The sequence below is a fragment of the Saimiri boliviensis genome, chromosome 13, assembly GCF_048565385.1.
Source record: "Saimiri boliviensis isolate mSaiBol1 chromosome 13, mSaiBol1.pri, whole genome shotgun sequence".
Lineage (NCBI taxonomy): Eukaryota > Metazoa > Chordata > Mammalia > Primates > Cebidae > Saimiri > Saimiri boliviensis.
This window is the reverse complement of record NC_133461.1, coordinates 84,653,375-84,669,624: the sequence shown is the minus strand read 5'-3', so window position 1 is coordinate 84,669,624 and position 16,250 is coordinate 84,653,375. Positions and strand designations below refer to the sequence as shown.

The window sequence follows — 16,250 nt, the reverse complement described above, 5'->3', positions numbered from 1 at the left end:
CAGAAAGTGTTATTTTGGCTTTAACCTTCAAATATAATTTAAGACACTCATTAAAATAGGATCGTCTGTTATGTTTACCCCTATCTTTACCTGTTTTGATGTTCTTCATTCTTTCCTAAAGTTTCAAGCATTCTTCTGTTATCATTTCCTTTCTGTTTGAAAAACTTCCTTTAGCCATTCTGTAAGGACAGATTTGCTAGCAACAGATTCTCAGTTTTTCTTCATCTGAGAATGTCCTTATTTCCCCTTCATTCCCAAAGGATATTTTCACTGGATATAGAATTTGTGAGTGATAGTTCTTTTTTCTCTAAGTACTTGAAAACTGTTATGCTACTTTCTGCTGTCTTTTATGGTTTCAGAAGAGAAATCCACTTTCATTCAAACTGGTATTTCCCTGTAAGTAATGCATGCTTTCTGTCAAGTTGCCTTCAAGACTCTGTCGTTACTTTTTACAAGTTTAATTTGATATGTCTTGGTGGTAATTTGTTTGAGTTTATCCTGCTTATGATAGTTCATGTAGCGTTTTGAAACTGTAGGTTTATGTGTTCCACCAAATTTTACTTAATTTTTTCAGTTCTATTGTCTTTCTCCTCTTCTAGAATTATTCCAGTGATATGATGCTCTCTTTGTTATTGTCTCACTAGTCTTTGAGATTCTCAGTTCATTTTATCTCGGTCTTTCTTTTCTCTGTTGTTCAGATTGGGTAAATTCCATTGATCTATCCTCAAGTCCCCTGATTCTGTCCTCTATAATCTCTACTATTGAGTTTAACCACACAGGTTTTATTTTGATTATTGTGTTTCTCAGTTTTCAAATTTCCATTTGGTTATTTTTCAATAACTTCCATTTTTGCTGAAATTTTCACTTGCATCAAGAGAATTTGTAATTTCTTGTTGAAGCATTTTTATAATATCTGCTTTAAAATACTTGTCAGATAATTCCATTATCTAATTCTTCTTGGTGTTGACATCTGCTTATTACTCATTTAAAAATAAAAAATTAAAAAACCCCAGACTTTATTTTTTTACAGCAGTTTTGGGTTCACAGCAAATTGAGAAGAAAGTAAAGAGTGTTCCCAGAAAAACAGTACCCCTATGCAGAATCTCCCAGATATGTTTTGGCTGTGTCCCCCACCAGTTCTCATCTTGAATTGTAGCTTCCACAATTCTTATGTGTTGTGGGAGGGACCTGGTGGAAGGTAATTGGATCATGGGGGCGAATCTTTCCCTTGCTGTTCTCATGACAATGAATAAGTCTCATGAGATCTGATGGTTTTATAAAGAGGGGCTTCCCTGCACAAGTCCTCTCTTGTCTGGTGTCATGTAAGAAGTCCCTTTGCTCTTACTTCATCTTCCGTTGTGATTGTGAGGTCTCCCCAGCCATGTGGAACCGTAAGTCCATTAAACTTCCTTTTCTTTATAAATTACCCAGTCTTGGGTATATCTTTATTAGCAGTGTGAGGATGGACTAGTACACTCCCTATCCCCCTCCAGAATGGTATGTTTGTTACAATCGATGAACCTGTGTCAACACAGCATTATTTCCCAAGCTCCATAGTTTACATGAGGATTCCCTCTTGGTGTTGTACATTCTGTGGGTATTGACAAATGTATGATGAGATATTGGCCATTACAGTGTCATACAGAATAGTTTCACTGCCCCCCAAAAATTCTCTGTGCTCTGTTATTCATCCCTCCCTCTGGTGTAAGTCCTGACTTCTTTCACTCAGTAATAGGGTTCTTCCATGTCTTTTCATGGCTTGATAGCTAATTTCTTGATAGTGCTGAATAGTATTACACTCACTTATAATTCCTCAAATCCAGTGTTTGGAATATCTTGCAGAGGATATGCTATTCCCTACCTTTACACATCTTCACTCACTCACAGGGTTGTTTTTTTCTCAGCAATGCTTATTTATATAAAAACCAAATCAACAACCAAATTTTACACATCAAAAATTTTCAGACTTCTGATGACTCCAAAGAAGGAATGACCCCATTCTTCTCAGGTCCTCCTTATGACTAAAAAACTCTGAACAAAGCACAGAAATTTATGGAAGTCTCTGAAATGTGAAAAAAGAAGGTAGACTACCTAGGGATCTCAGGAACTGGAAAACAACACAGTGGGCAGTTCCCTGGGTTTCCTTATCACTTCCCTTATATCCTGGACACAGAGCTGCAGAAGGCTCCAACCTGCAGTCTCCAACAGGCATAGAAGAAAAACTCTACAAGAAAGGCCTGTTCCTCCTAGCCAGATGACTGGGCAAGGGTGGCCTGACAGCAGAAATCCACAACTAGGAATTACATAACTCCAGAGAGGATCAGCTTGGGTGGTTTAACCAAGTACATGGAAAACAAACAAACAAAAAACAGCTTTTTTTTTTCTTTTTTTTTTTTTTTTGACTCAATCTTACTCTGTTGCCCAGGCTCGAGTGCAGTGGCATGATCTTGGCTCACTGTAACCTTTGCCTCCCAGGTTCAAGTTATTCTCATGTCTCAGCCTCCTGAGTAGCTGGGATTACAGGCATGAGCCACCATGCCTGGCCAATGATGTCCTTTAACTAAAGACTTCTGGTGTATGTTACCTTAAAAATCTAAAAGGATGAAGAAAATACAACTTCCATGATTTTTTTTTCCCAATGAATCTAGAAAAATACAAATTGAATCAAAATACACAATAGGGAAGCTGTAATAAAATGACTTGGGGATTCATCGAATTCATTTAAATATATATCTCTTACTAAAATCACTAAGAGCCATGATTTGAGAATATGAAGTGGCATAAATCTTAACAATATACCTAAAAAAACTGAAGTAATTTGGAGAGAGGGTATGGGAGGATGTATTCTTTCATAGTAGGGAGTTAGTTATTTATCCTTAAAATGGAAACATTTAAGAAAAAAGATCCTAATGACTGAAAATTCAGTTTTCCTCAACCTTTTTTGTTTTCCTTTGAAGGCTATTTTAAGAAATAAAATCTAAAGAACATTGATTTGATGTTCACAATTCCAGTTGATTTTCGTTCTGTGAAATTCAAATGAAATTAAATAAATATGTGTTGTTAAAAATTGTGTGATCCCATGTAAGTAAATATCCTTTATTTTACCTATCTATCAATGGATACATGTGCACAGATAAATGCCCCCTTTGGTGAAGGGCTGAGAGGGTATTGCTTTCCTTCCTTCCTTCTCTCTCTCTCTCTTTTTCTTTTCTTTCTTTCTCTCCTTCCTTCTTTCCTTCCTTTTGATGGAGCCCTGCTCTGTAGCCCAGGCTGGAGTGCAGTGGTACCATCTGGGCTCACTGCAACCTCCACCTCCCACTTCCCTGGTTCGAGCTATTCTTCTGCCTCAGTCTCCTGAGTAGCTGGGACTATAGGTGTGTGCTGCCATGCCCAGATAATTTTTGTATTTTTAGTAGAGACGGGGTTTCACCGTATTGGCCAGGCTGGTCTCGAGCTTTTGACCTTGTGATCCACCCACCTTGACCTCCCAAAGTGCTGGGATTACAGGATTGAGCCTGCGCCTGGTTTATGTTTTCTATTCCCAACCCGTGAGGACTTCCATGAGGCCAGTGGAATCATTGTGAAATGTGTTTACCACAACAGGGAGACACAGAAGATTGGGTCTCACGCCTGTGTGGGAACTCGAGAGGGCGAGAGAAGGGCCAATGAACTGCTCCTGTGACAGAGCACGGACGGGGCTGCTGTGCTGGGGGTGGCCTGCCTTCCTAGAGAATGTCAGGGAAAGGGATGTGGGGTCATTTCCTGTGGACACATTTAAGCCAAGTCAGGTAAAGGTCTGGTGTGGGGTCTTCTTGGGGCCTGTTGTACAAGGTTGACCAGCAGAGAGAGGAAGCCAAGGGTTGAAGGAGGAGTGGCTAAGAGGTTTCCTAGGTTGTGGGAACTTCTGAAGTTCCCGTGGAAAGCACCACCATAATCTACATGCAATGAACAGCCACACACACGTGGGAAATCTAGGCCAGCAAGAATCCCGTACTTCCTCACTTGCTGCCACGTGGCTCTGACCATGGAGGGGTCTAGAACTGTAGCTTCCCAGTGGGGGAAGAAGTAGGCTAGGAGAGAGGAGAGACAGAGGAACCACACACCTGCTTCCCCACCTCCAAACAGAAGCCAGTAAAAGTTAAAGGATGGAGAAAAATCTAGGGCTAAATTAAGTTTTGGAACTTTGGCACAATCAAGGCTCACTGCAGCCTCAACCCCTGGGCTCAAACAATCCTCCCTCCTCAGACTCCCAAGTAGCTGGGACTACAGGCACATAAAATCATGCTTGGCTATTGTGTGTGTATGTGTGTGTGTGTGTGTGTGTGTGTGTGTGTGTGTGTCTGTGTGTAGAGGTGAGGTATTGCTATGTTGCTCAGGGCTGGTCTCAAACTCCTGGGCTCAAGCAATTCTCCTGCCTCAGCCTCCAAAAGTGCTGGGATTATAGGTATGAGCCACCAGCCCTGCCAAGTTTGGGAACTTTTACTGTTATAAGAGACTAGATATTTCAATTATTATTATTATTATTATTTAGACAGAAGAGTCTTACTCCGTACCCAGGCTGGAGTGCATGACGCAGTCTTGGCTCACTGCAACCTCCACCTTCCGGGTTCAAGTGATTCTCCTGCCTCAGCCTTCTGAGTAGCTGGAATTAGTAGAGATGGAGTTTTGCCATGTTGCTAAGGCTGGTCTCAGACTCCTGACCTCAATTGATCCACCTGCCTTGGCCTCCTAAAGTGCTAGGATTAGATACTTTTTGAACAGAGGTGATTTTTTGTGACTAAAAGTGAATGAAGGATATTTTGTATCTTCCAGGAGTTTGGAAAGTCAAGTCCATCTGCACCCAGCCACGTGCTTGCCATGGTGCCTATGGTCTCTCACTTTCTGACCTTTGTTCATGCTGCTCTGTCTACCCAGAATGCTCTCATCTTGGGAAATCCTTCTCTCCCTTCAAGGCCAAATTCCAGCATCAACTCCACAATGAAGCCTTCATAGATTTACTCAAGTGGCAACTTCCTGACCCCTCTAAACTGTCTTAGCATCTTGGTTATAGTATTGATTTAGCATAGCACAAACTCTACCCAAAATTTCACTAAAGTCTATTCTAAGCAAATCTTGGATAATTCGCTAACACTAAAATTAAACCTGTTCTCTTTTTGTTTTTTTGCGAACAAAGAAACAAACCTGGTCTTACTCTTTCACACAGGCACACCTGGAGTACAGTGGTGTGATCATGGCTCACCACAGCCAGGAACTCCTGGACTCAAGGGACCATCCTACCTCAGCCTCCTGCATAGCTGGGACTACATGTGTGCATAACAATGCCTGGCTAGTTTTTAATTTTTTTGTAGGGACAGAGTTTTGCTATGTTGTCCAAGATGGTCTTGAACTCCTCACCTCAAGTGATCCTCCTACCTTGGCCTTTCACAGTGCTGGGACTACAGGTGAGAGCCACCACACCTAGCCCATTCTCTCTTTTGCATCTTAGTCTCTCTGTGCTCTTGGGAAAAGTGGACCAATATTATATCAAAACTTGATAAAAAAGAAAATTAAAATTTTATCCTTGGGAACTAAAATCACAAACCACCCAGCAAGGGTCCACACCTCTGAGATTGGCATTTAGAAAACAGGACCACAGCTAAAGCAACAGTTCTTTCTTTATCCTCCCTTCCTGTGACAAACTGCATGCACTGATCATCCCTGCATTTTCTGTGGAGCTTGCCTTCCTGGTGATGCAATACTTTATTTTATTTTCAGGGCCCCTTCCTGCCAGGGGATATCTGGCAGGGGATACATCATACTGCACAGAAAGGAATGAGTTATAGAAACAGGTCATATAAAATTTCAGGACATTGTTGAGATGGAGAAGTTGTTAAATTGGAGACACCAGGACGTGAAATCCCAGGGCCCTAGAATATTGATGGAACTAGTGTTTTTCTTATGTAATATTTTATGGTGTCTGGGAAATGGAGTTGCCTAAGTGAACCCATTTTTTATGTCTAGAGGAATAGCAACATAACTATCATGTAACACTAAATAAAGAGAAGCAAAACGTGCTACATTTAGAAAGTGATGGTATTATCCCCAGCTGAGGCAGACTTAGTGATGGTGTTAGAAATAAAGTAGGGTGGGAGGCTGAGGCAGGTGGATTGCTTGAGCTCAGGAGTTTGAGATCAGTCTGGGCAACATGATGAAATCCTGTCTACAAAAAATACAAAAATTAGCTAGGCATGGTGGTATGTGCCTGTAGTCCCAGCTAGTCAGGAGGCTGAGGTGGGAGGGTCACCTGAGCCTGGGAGGAGGAGGTTTCAGTGAGCAGTGATTGCACCACTGAACTCCAGCCTGGGCAACAAAGAAAGACTGTCTCAAGAAACAAAAAGGTATGGTGTGAAAAGGAAAAGGGATTACGAATTGTTGACATTTTTCCCCTTCATTGAAAACTTTGAGCCTATTCTTGGCTATATGCTTTAATCTTACAAATTTATTTAGTGAAATTTCTAGTTTATATATGTAAAGAACCCTTCAATGGCTTAATAAGAAATATCAAAGTTCCCCTGCAAAAAGGAAAGAGGGTCTTGATACGGTTTGGCTCTGTGTCTCCACCCAAATCTCATTTCAAATTGTAATTCCTGTAATACCCACATGTGGAGGGAGGGACCTGGTGGGAGGTAATTAGATCACGGGGCAGTTTCCCCCATGCTGTTCTCATTATAGTGAGTGAGTTCTCACGAGATCTGATGGTTTTATAAGGGGTTCTTTCCCCTTCTCTTTTTCTCTTGCTGCCTTGTGAAAAAGGTATCTGCTTCTCCTTTGCCTTCTGCCGTGAGTGTAAGTTTTCTGAGGCCTCCCCGACCACGTGGAACTGTAAGTCAATTAAAACTTTTTTCTTTATAAATTACTCAGTCTCGGGTAGTGTGTTTATAGCAGGGTGAAAATGAACAAATAGACTTCTAACACCAAAATAAAGGAAAACAGAAAACTTCCAGAGGTGACCACAATTAACAACTTGGAATAAGTAATATTTAATTGGTTGCCAAATCTTTGACATGTCTGAGTTACTTTTAATTGTTGTAGGGATTCATCATATATTCTAAGCTTTTATAAGCTGAACTCCAAACAATAATACTAAGAGGAAGAAATTATCCTGTTGCATAAAACGAGTTATAAACGGTTCTTCTATACTTCACAACATTGTTCCAATGTGTGTGAGTTTCAGGTTGTCTGAGTTTTAGCTAAATCTGTGTAAGAATGACATATTACAAATTAATATGGGATTAACTGTTTCGTAAGTGAAAAAAGCAAATTTCTGAAACCTGCCTTAGCATATAAAGGCTTCAGCTGTCTACTCCAGCAGGAGGCCAAGAGAACCTGAATGTTTTGCTAAAAGACCTGTAAGATTAGAAAAACTCCAATTTTAAAGTCGTGATTTTGGAAGAAACATATGCTTAACATTCTGAAAGCATCTTTCAGAAAATAGAAGGATTTTCTATTAGGATGTTTAAAAAATCTGAGGTGTATTTTTCAGGCTCTGCAACATTTGAAAAAAGCCTATTTTCTTCAACAAATGGTATACAGTTTTTATAATGTTTTGAGAAAATGAAAATACTCCTATGTGAACTTTCAAAGCTATTTTCTGAGCTGTTAACCATTTTTTTGGTGCATGTTTAACACTTTGTTAAAAAAGAGAAAATCACTTGAAAAGAGGATGAATCTTTTTCATAGTCTTACTACCAGTGTGGGTTGAAAAAGACCTTCAGCTTTCATTACTCAGTTCTTATGGGGTGTCACTCTTCCTGGCTTGTCACTTAGCCATTTTCTTATTCTTTGACTTTTTTTTTTTTTTTTTTTTTTTGACTTGGAGTGTCCTTCTGTCACCCAGGCTGGCTGGAGTGCAGCGGTGTGATCTCAGCTCACTGCAAACTCCACCTTCCAGGTTCAAATGATTCTCATGCCTTATCCTTCCAAGTAGCTAGGATTACAGGTGTGCACCACCATGCCCGGCTAATTTTTTGTGTGTTTTTAGTAGAGATGGGGTTTCATCATGTTGGCCAGGCTGGTCTGAACTCAGGTGATCTGCCTGCCTTGGCTTCTCAAAATGCTGGGATTGCAGGCATGAGCCACCATGCCTGGCCTATTTTTTAAATTATATGCAGAGAGGGTGAGTTAACAGTTTGTAATTTGTGTCTTTCTGCAGATTAGCTGCTAAAAGGAACAGAAAACAAGCATTATAATGCTTTGCTGTGTTCTTTAGTGGGAGGATGCTGGTGGGTAGAAACATGCTTTGTTTCCCAAATATACAACCGGCCTTGGTAGATAGGGAGAGAGGCGTGTGGTCTCTACTGGAAATTACTTGCAGAGCCAACTTATTGTTAGACTTACGAGGATGAAAGAATCTTGAAATGTCACCTAATCTGCCCCTGTGTTCAGGCAGAAAAGTGCCAAGCATCAGGTTTTAATGTCTTAATTTCCTTCTGTTCTCCTTTTCTCCTCTTAATCTCCCCACTCCCTTCTTCCTTCTGCCATTTCCTTGTCCCTCCTCCTTCCTCTCAGGGAGATTCTCAACCTGTTTTCAGATGGCCCCTGAGTTGGCCAGAGTTCAAGGGAGAGGACCCTGGCTCAGGGATCACAAGATTTAAAGCCAGTGCAGGTAGAAAAGTGGCTCTTTAATGAGATCACAGATAAGCTGCACAAATTACAAGATCATTGATTGGCTTATGCTCTGGTCTAATTTCAGTTTAGGAACAAAGTTTCATGCACTTGTGCTGGTCGTAAGGAAATCACTGTGTTTGTGGTGTGAGTGAGGATTAAACTGGTACCCAAAGCATCTTTGGAACAGGCTGGGGCAAGAAGCCAACTGGCCACTCGACCACGCCTGACGTTTTGGGGCTTATACTTCCCTTGGTTCACTCACCCCAAAGGGAACCACATCAGCACTCAGAGATTGCCTCTGTCTTAGTGCTGCCAAATACACCACCAGGAATTGGTACTTTCTTTTTATTAGTTGTAATTTATGAGGAGTAATTATAGTTTTTCTTTCTGAGAATAATATTTTCAGGACATAAACATAAACTCCACACCTGTTTCCTGCAGTGGGTGATACGATGCCGATTCCCTTGTAGGGTAGGAGCCCTGACTCCCCCTGCTGCTGAGAGTGTTGTCAGAAGACAGATTTCAGCTGGCAGCTCCCTCTGGAAATTGTCCGTGGCTGTTCTTGGTGGGGGCAGCCTGCATTAGTGACTAATTTAGGAGCAGTCTAAGGCCAGGCACTCCTGCTGCCATGCAGGACAATTGTGAAGGTCCATCTTAGCTTCACTGTGCCTTCACGCAAGGCAGGACAATAGGGTCTGGAGGCAGGGAAACTGAGGCCAATTCATGCTGACTTCCTAGAAACAAAAGGAAAACCCTGACTTTCCCCACCTAAGTACCAAAAGGGCCAGAAGTTACTCCCTTTGCAAACCTCCCCACCCACCTTTTCTGCGTGGCAGATTGAAAATTGAAAGTATCTCTGAGTGGTTGCTTTCTGCAATCAGACATTTGCATAGGAGTGTCACTTTGTAACTTCACTTTGGCCTCTGATTGGTAGCTTTCCACAACCAGTCAGACTCTTGATTAGGGTATAACCTTTGTAACTTCTCGTCAGCCTCTGATTGGTTGCAGAAAGCAACCAATTACACTGATTGCAGACCATTACTTCATTTTTACTTTACCCTAAAGTAAAGATTGGTTGCTTTCTGTGAACAATCAGGCTGATTGCTGGTCTCTACTGGAAAACTTTCAGAGCCAACTTATTGTTAGATTTAAGAGGATGAAAGAATCTTGAAATGTCTACTAATCTGCCTGTGTTCAGATAGAATATTGCATAAGCATCATCTTTTAATGTCTTATTTTCCTTCTTTTCTCCTTTTCTATGACTTCATTTTCTCGTTTTCTACTTCATTTACATAAGGTGCACACCAAGTAACCAATGGGAAACCTTTAGAGGGTAAACTCCAGAAAGTTCTGTAAGGAGGACTCTTGAGCTGCTATGCTTGGGCTGCTCCCACACAGTGGAGGGCACTTTGGTTTTCAGTACATCTCTGCTCTTGTTGCTTCATTCCTTCCTTGCTTTGTTTGTGCGTTTTGTCCAATTTTTTGTTCAAAATGCCAAGAACCTGGATGCCCTCCACTGGTATCACATGGAGGGGGCTGAGGCCTTTGTCGAGGCTGCATCCTGCTCGCTTCTCTCTCAGTCCTGGTCCCTTCTCCTTCCTTCCACAGGGCTTGATCCCACGAGCGTTCTCTAATAAACGTACTGCATGTGAATCCCTGTTTCCGAGTTTCTCCAGGGAACCCAACATCTGAAAATAATCTTTTCTTAATCTTGCCAGGGAAGACGATCATACACAAAATGAAAACAAAACCCCCCCAAACAGAAAAAGTCGCATAAATTACTGGCATTACAATACATTACTGATGCTAAAGGATGGGTAACATACAATACATTACATGCTAAAGGATGGCGCTTTAGCATGCCAAGGGAAAGTTCTCATCCTCTTTGGCTGGGCTATAAGAAGGGGTGGGTAGAACTCCAAACAGCTGGGTAGAAGAACAGAGATTCAGACTTTCTCATAAAAAAGAAATTTCCAGAACACACTCAATACCAACCCACACTGGAGGCACCTTCATGCAGGGGCTAAGGGGATAGACTCTGGACAGAATGCCTTAGTTTGGGTCGGCTGTGCTATTTCCTGTGTCTCTGTGCCACATTCCCCTCATTGAGAGACTGAATGTACAAATAGACAATGGCCAGACCATACACAGACATAGCACTCTTACAGTCTGCAGCAACCAGCCCAAATCTCAACCCACTAGGTCCATGAAGCTAGCCTGCCTACAAGTCAGCTTTGTATGAAATCAGAACACAGTCTCTTAACAAGCAGTCCAGGAAGTCAAACAATAACCCCTGTAACAATTGGCCCCAAGCAGCCAGGACTTGATTAATGACTGACAGGTTCCCCAATTTTTGTCCCTGCTTCTAACACGCAACCAGCCAGGGACAGCTACATATGTTCCCCACAGGATGCTCTGCTCCTAGTCAGTTCACTTGCAGCTTCCCCTTACCAACATCCTCCAACTGGAGCACACCAAAAGGTGTCCTTTCTTTCTACTATGAAGCTTTCCCATTTCTCTGCCTGCCTTTGAGTCTCTGCCAAAATACAAGTGATGGTGGTTGACTTCCTTGCTATAGCAAGCTTTGAATGAATAGCTGTCTTTTTTTTTTTTTTTTTTATCCGGATAGAGTCTTGCTCTGTTGCTCAGGCTGGAGTGCAGTGGCATCTTGGCTGTAACCTCCGACTCCTGGGTTCAAGCAATTCTCCTGCCTCAGCCTCCCAAGTAGCTGGGATTACAGGCATGCACCACCACACCCAGCTAATTTTTTAAAAAATTGGTTTTGGTAGATTTGGAGTTTCACCATGTTGGCCAAGCTGGTCTCGAACTCCTGACCTCAAGTGATCTGCCCGCCTTGGCCTCTCAAAGTGCTGAGATTACAGCTGTGAGCCACTGTGCCCAGCTAGTATGTGAATTCTTAATAGTCTAAGCAAAAGAGCATGTGGGTAACAAGTTTCTAATGAAAGGGACTAGAAAGAGGTAATTAGACATGGTTTAGAACAGTGATAGCGTGGCTTGAAAGCCATGGCATGCAGCTGGTAGCCCAGTGTTGCCAAGAACCATCATCTATTTGGAATCGAACCCTTTCTCAGAGAGACCTGTTGGAGTCTCCACCTATGTAGAATGTAGAATCAGCTTGTAGAGCTGATTCCTCAAAAGAAAGCTTTGCAATGAATCAGAAGGACCATTTGAAGAGAAAGATGCTCTGCTAGTGACAGCTGGCAGCAAAAAGGAGACCAAAGGACTATTTCTTTAATATAACAGGTGACTCTGAGTCATTAAGAAAAATAATAAATTATATTGTACAAGTTCTAAGAATACACCAGTGGGATGCACTTAGAAAAACTGGATGATTACAAAGAATTCAAGTAATGATAAGTTCAGTAACCTAGAGAATTCACTGACATGGAGCACCATCTCTAAGTATCACAGTCTGTTACAAGGACCATAATTCCATCAAACTAGTTCAGGTTGAAAGGGAAATCTCAGGGAATGCGAAAGTAGGTATGGGCCTCATAGCTGCTGAGATCAATAACTAGACGGTCAGAAAAGAAAGACGGTCAGCCAGATAGTCTCCCTTCTTTGCTTTTCTTAATCTCCCTCTTTTACGATCGGCATTTTCTTTTCTTTTTTCTTCTTTTCTTTTTTTTTCTTTTGAGACAGGATATTATTTTGTCACCCAGGCCAGAGTGCAGTGGCAAGATCATAGCTCATTGTAACCTAGAACTCCTGGACTAAAGCGATCCTCCTGCCTTAGCTCCTGAGGAGCTGAAACTACTACTCAGGCAGGTGCCACCACATCCCGCTGATTTTTGTTTGCTTGTTTGTTTAGACAGAGTCTTGCTCTGTTACCTAGGCTGGAATGCAGTGGCACAATCAGGGCTCACTGCAACCTCCACTTCTTGGGTTCAAGTGATTCTCCTGCCTCAGCCTCTTGAGTGGCTGGGATTATAGGCATATTCCACTGTCCCACTCATTTTTTTCTTTTTAAGTAGAGACAGGTTTCACTATGTGGGCCAGGCTGATCTTGAACTCCTGACCTCAGGTGATCTGCCCGCCTCGGCCTCCCAAAGTGCTGGGATGACAGGCTTGAACCATCACACCCGGGTCTTTTTTTTCCTATTTTTTTATGGAAACAGGGTCTTGTAATGTTGCTCAGCCTGTTCTATCTCTTGGCCTCAAGTGATCCTCTTGCTCTGGCCTCCCAAAGTGCTGAAATTACAGGCATGAGCCACTGCCAGGCCCTAGATCCGCATTTTCTACGTTAGCATGCACATGGCTGTCCCATCTGAACTGCATGCAGCCTTCTTCCATAAGACCTCAGTACCAGCTGTCTAGTCCTCCTGTCTTTTGCATCCAGTTCTCTCATGACATCATCTGCTGGGCTTATGGTATTGGTATTGGCAGGTATTGGTTCTTCTTGGGTCTGATCCCCAGCTCTGGTCCAGTCAGCTGTAGTCTTGGGGGCAAAATGACTCCAGGAGGAGTTTTATTTACTCATTAATTCAATAAATATTTATTGAACACTAAAAAATTTTGTTTTGGCCAGGTACTCTGCTAAGCAGCTGGAATTCAATCTTGAGCAAAGCATACATACATGGGTCTTGTTGTCATGGGCTTATAGTGTAACAGGGAAGACAGATATTAATAAAATATTTTAAAAATTATTTCTTTATTAGAGACAGTCACTCTGTTGCCTAGGCTGGAGTGCAGTGGTATGGGCATAGTTCATGCAGTCTGACCTCAAAGGGTCCTCCTGCCTCAGCCTCCTGGGTAGCTGGGACTTCTGCTGGGACCACTGCTGGAACCACTAGTTATTTAAATTTTTTTTTTGGTAGAGACAGGGTTTTGCTGTTTTGCCCAGGCTGGTCTCCAACTCCTGGCCTCAAGTGAACCTCCTTCCTCGGCCTCCCAAAGTGTTGGGATTATCAGTGTGAGCCACCAGGCCTGGCCAGGTATTAATGCAATGTTAACACACATGAATATGTAACAAGATGAAGCAGGGTGCTGAATGTGATCCTGTTTTCTCAGTTTGATTACTAAGGCTCACACTGAGGAAAAACCACAGCAAGCATTCTGTACTCTAAGTTGGCGGGACAATTAGGGCTCTGAAACAGCCACACCACTCAGGGCTTCCTGGGAAGCACTCAGTTAGAGAACAGACCCGACTGCCTACCACACTCCCTGACCCCACTCTGGATATGAGAAGAGGACCTGGCGGGGGAAGAGGAATGCTGCCTTTGGGAGGGCAGCAGTGTTTGAGATGTGAAGCTGTTTTTGTCCTCCTCCTCAAGCTGGAGGGAAAGTGGGTGCTTTTTCTTTCTGGAGCCAAGGCAGGGAAGCCCCCAAAAGAACCATTAGTGAAGGAGCTGCCTTACATTCTTACAAACAGTTCAATTAATAGCAAGTTAAGTAACCCAGAGTAGGGTCTCTAAGCTGGCATCTACTTATCTAGCAGACTGGCTGGGCTGCTGCTGTGCTAGTGGAACAGGACAAAGGCTTTTTGGGGAGAGATCTGCGGCAGGGGCCGAAGGTGGGAAGGAAGTCAGTGTTTGTCTGCCTCAAGCTTCAGGTTATTGCCAACTACAGAAGCTGGATACTACAAGGGCTTACTGGTGGGAATTGGCCATAAGGTTTGAAGAGATTGGGGTTACAGAGGCCCTGGGCTGCTGCATTATGGGACAAATGAATGCACATGCCAAAGCCAGCAGCGACTGACTCAATCTCTCTAATAGCCACCATCTGTTTGGGAATGAGCCCTCCCTCTGAGGAGCCTTGGGAGTGTCTACCCACCTATCTGACACTAAAGACCAGAGATCGAGGAGGGCACTTCTAGCCACTGGGAGGGAACATCAAGTTCACTCTAGTTCTTCTTTCCCCAAGCCAAACGAGCAAGTACAAGGAAGAGAAAGAGGGAAGGAGGGGTGAGTGAGAACAGACCCGGACTGTGCCTCCTACAACCCCCTCTCCCCACCACCACCCTCTCACCCTCAGCCACTGGAACCACAAAGGGCAGAGAGAGATCTCATTGAATATTGCCTGAGATTCTAAAGTGAACGGGACCAAGCCTTTAAGAAACATAATGCAATTGTTTTTGTCATGGAAACTGATCAACAAGATTATAAAGATAGTCAGTGAAAAGGGATTTTAAATAAGGGAATAACTAAGGGGTTCGGGGTTTGGGGAAGGTGAACAGAAAGCAGAAAGGTATTGCAACCATGTGATCAGCTCCACCTGGCCAAAAACCTAGAGGCAAGAAATCAGTGTGCAATGAGTACTTTCTAGAGAGACGTAAGGAATCTGCTGTCAGAATACAAAGAACTATTTGGGTGTGTGGCTACAAAAATTGTAGCCACATATTGAATTAGATCTTTGGTGCACCTTTCAATCTAAGGAGAGAAAAATAGGCCCAGGGAGAAGTCTTTCTGTGCTCACAGGAGGACTATGTTTTCCAGTTTTCCTTTTAGTTAGGCCAGTGGGGCACAGGCTGTTGGAATGTCATGGACGTGATGTAATCTGTTTTGATCTTCCAGCTTTCCCTTCCCCTTTGCATAGATCTTGGAAGGCAACTTTTTTTTTTTTTCTTTGAGATGGAGTCTTTCTCTCTGCTGCTCAGGCTGGAGTGCAGTGGTGCAATCTCAGCTCACTGCAACCTCTGCTTCCTGAGTTCAAGCGATTCTTCTGCCTCAGCTTCCTGAGTAGCTGGGATTACAGGCATGTGCCACCATAACTGGTCACTTTTTGTATTTTTAGTAGAGCCAGGGTTTCACCATATTGGCCAGGCTGGTCTTGAACTCCTGACCTCGTGATCCTCCTACTCTGGCCTCCCAAAGTGCTGTGATTACAGGCGTCAGCCACCGTGCCCATCTGGCATCAATTTTAAGTAGTGTGACCTCCGACAGACTTAGGACTTTTCATGAACAAGAAATAAATCATTAATTTATTCAATCACAAAGATTTTGGAGTTTATTACTGCAGCATATTTTAACCTTTCCTGATGAATAAGAGCCGTATTGTAAACCCATTTTAAAAATCAGCCAAACTGTTCATCATGCCTTCAGTCTTGTCACCCTTAATCCACTCTTCACACACTGTCTGGGTATCTGTCTTTTGGAGAGTAGTGGGAAATGAATTTTTTGAATTCGGTAGCACTAACCTGGTCAGTGGCAGACAGGATTATTACAACACAGTCTCTGTGGAGATGCGTTTTCCCTTCATCCTGTGCTGGCAATAGCTCATCGGGCTGCTTCAAATCTTCTGGAAGCCATGAAGTCATGACAAGTCTTGATTCTCTGCTTATGATTTTTGGTCCGTTCTATGGTAATGATTATAATTCGCTGCAGATGTGAAAGAACATCCAGCAACCTCTGATTATATATCAATCTTTCTATTTTTTTTTTCCTTTGGTCGTTGTTTCTTTGAAAGCACTTCAAGATGCAATGAAGTTTCCTTTTTTTCCACCGTAGACAATGTCTTTCTCTGTTGCAGTGCAGTGGTGTGAGCATAGCTCACTGCAGTTTCAAATTCTTGGGCTCAAGGGATTCTCTCACTTCAGCCTCCTGAGTAACTGGGACTACAGGCACATGCCACTGCATGTATATATA

The 16,250-nt window shown here is 42.7% G+C and overlaps 1 long non-coding RNA gene across 1 annotated transcript in view; it reads left to right on the top strand.

Annotated features, from left to right (window-relative positions):
• Window positions 1-6,787: 6,787 nt before the first annotated feature.
• LOC141580838 (uncharacterized) overlaps window positions 6,788-16,250 on the top strand; it is a 340,084-nt gene continuing 330,621 nt past the window's right edge. Inside the window, exon 1 of the long non-coding RNA XR_012513211.1 lies at window positions 6,788-6,861. This is a non-coding gene — a long non-coding RNA (uncharacterized LOC141580838). The remainder of the gene's footprint in view (window positions 6,862-16,250) is intronic.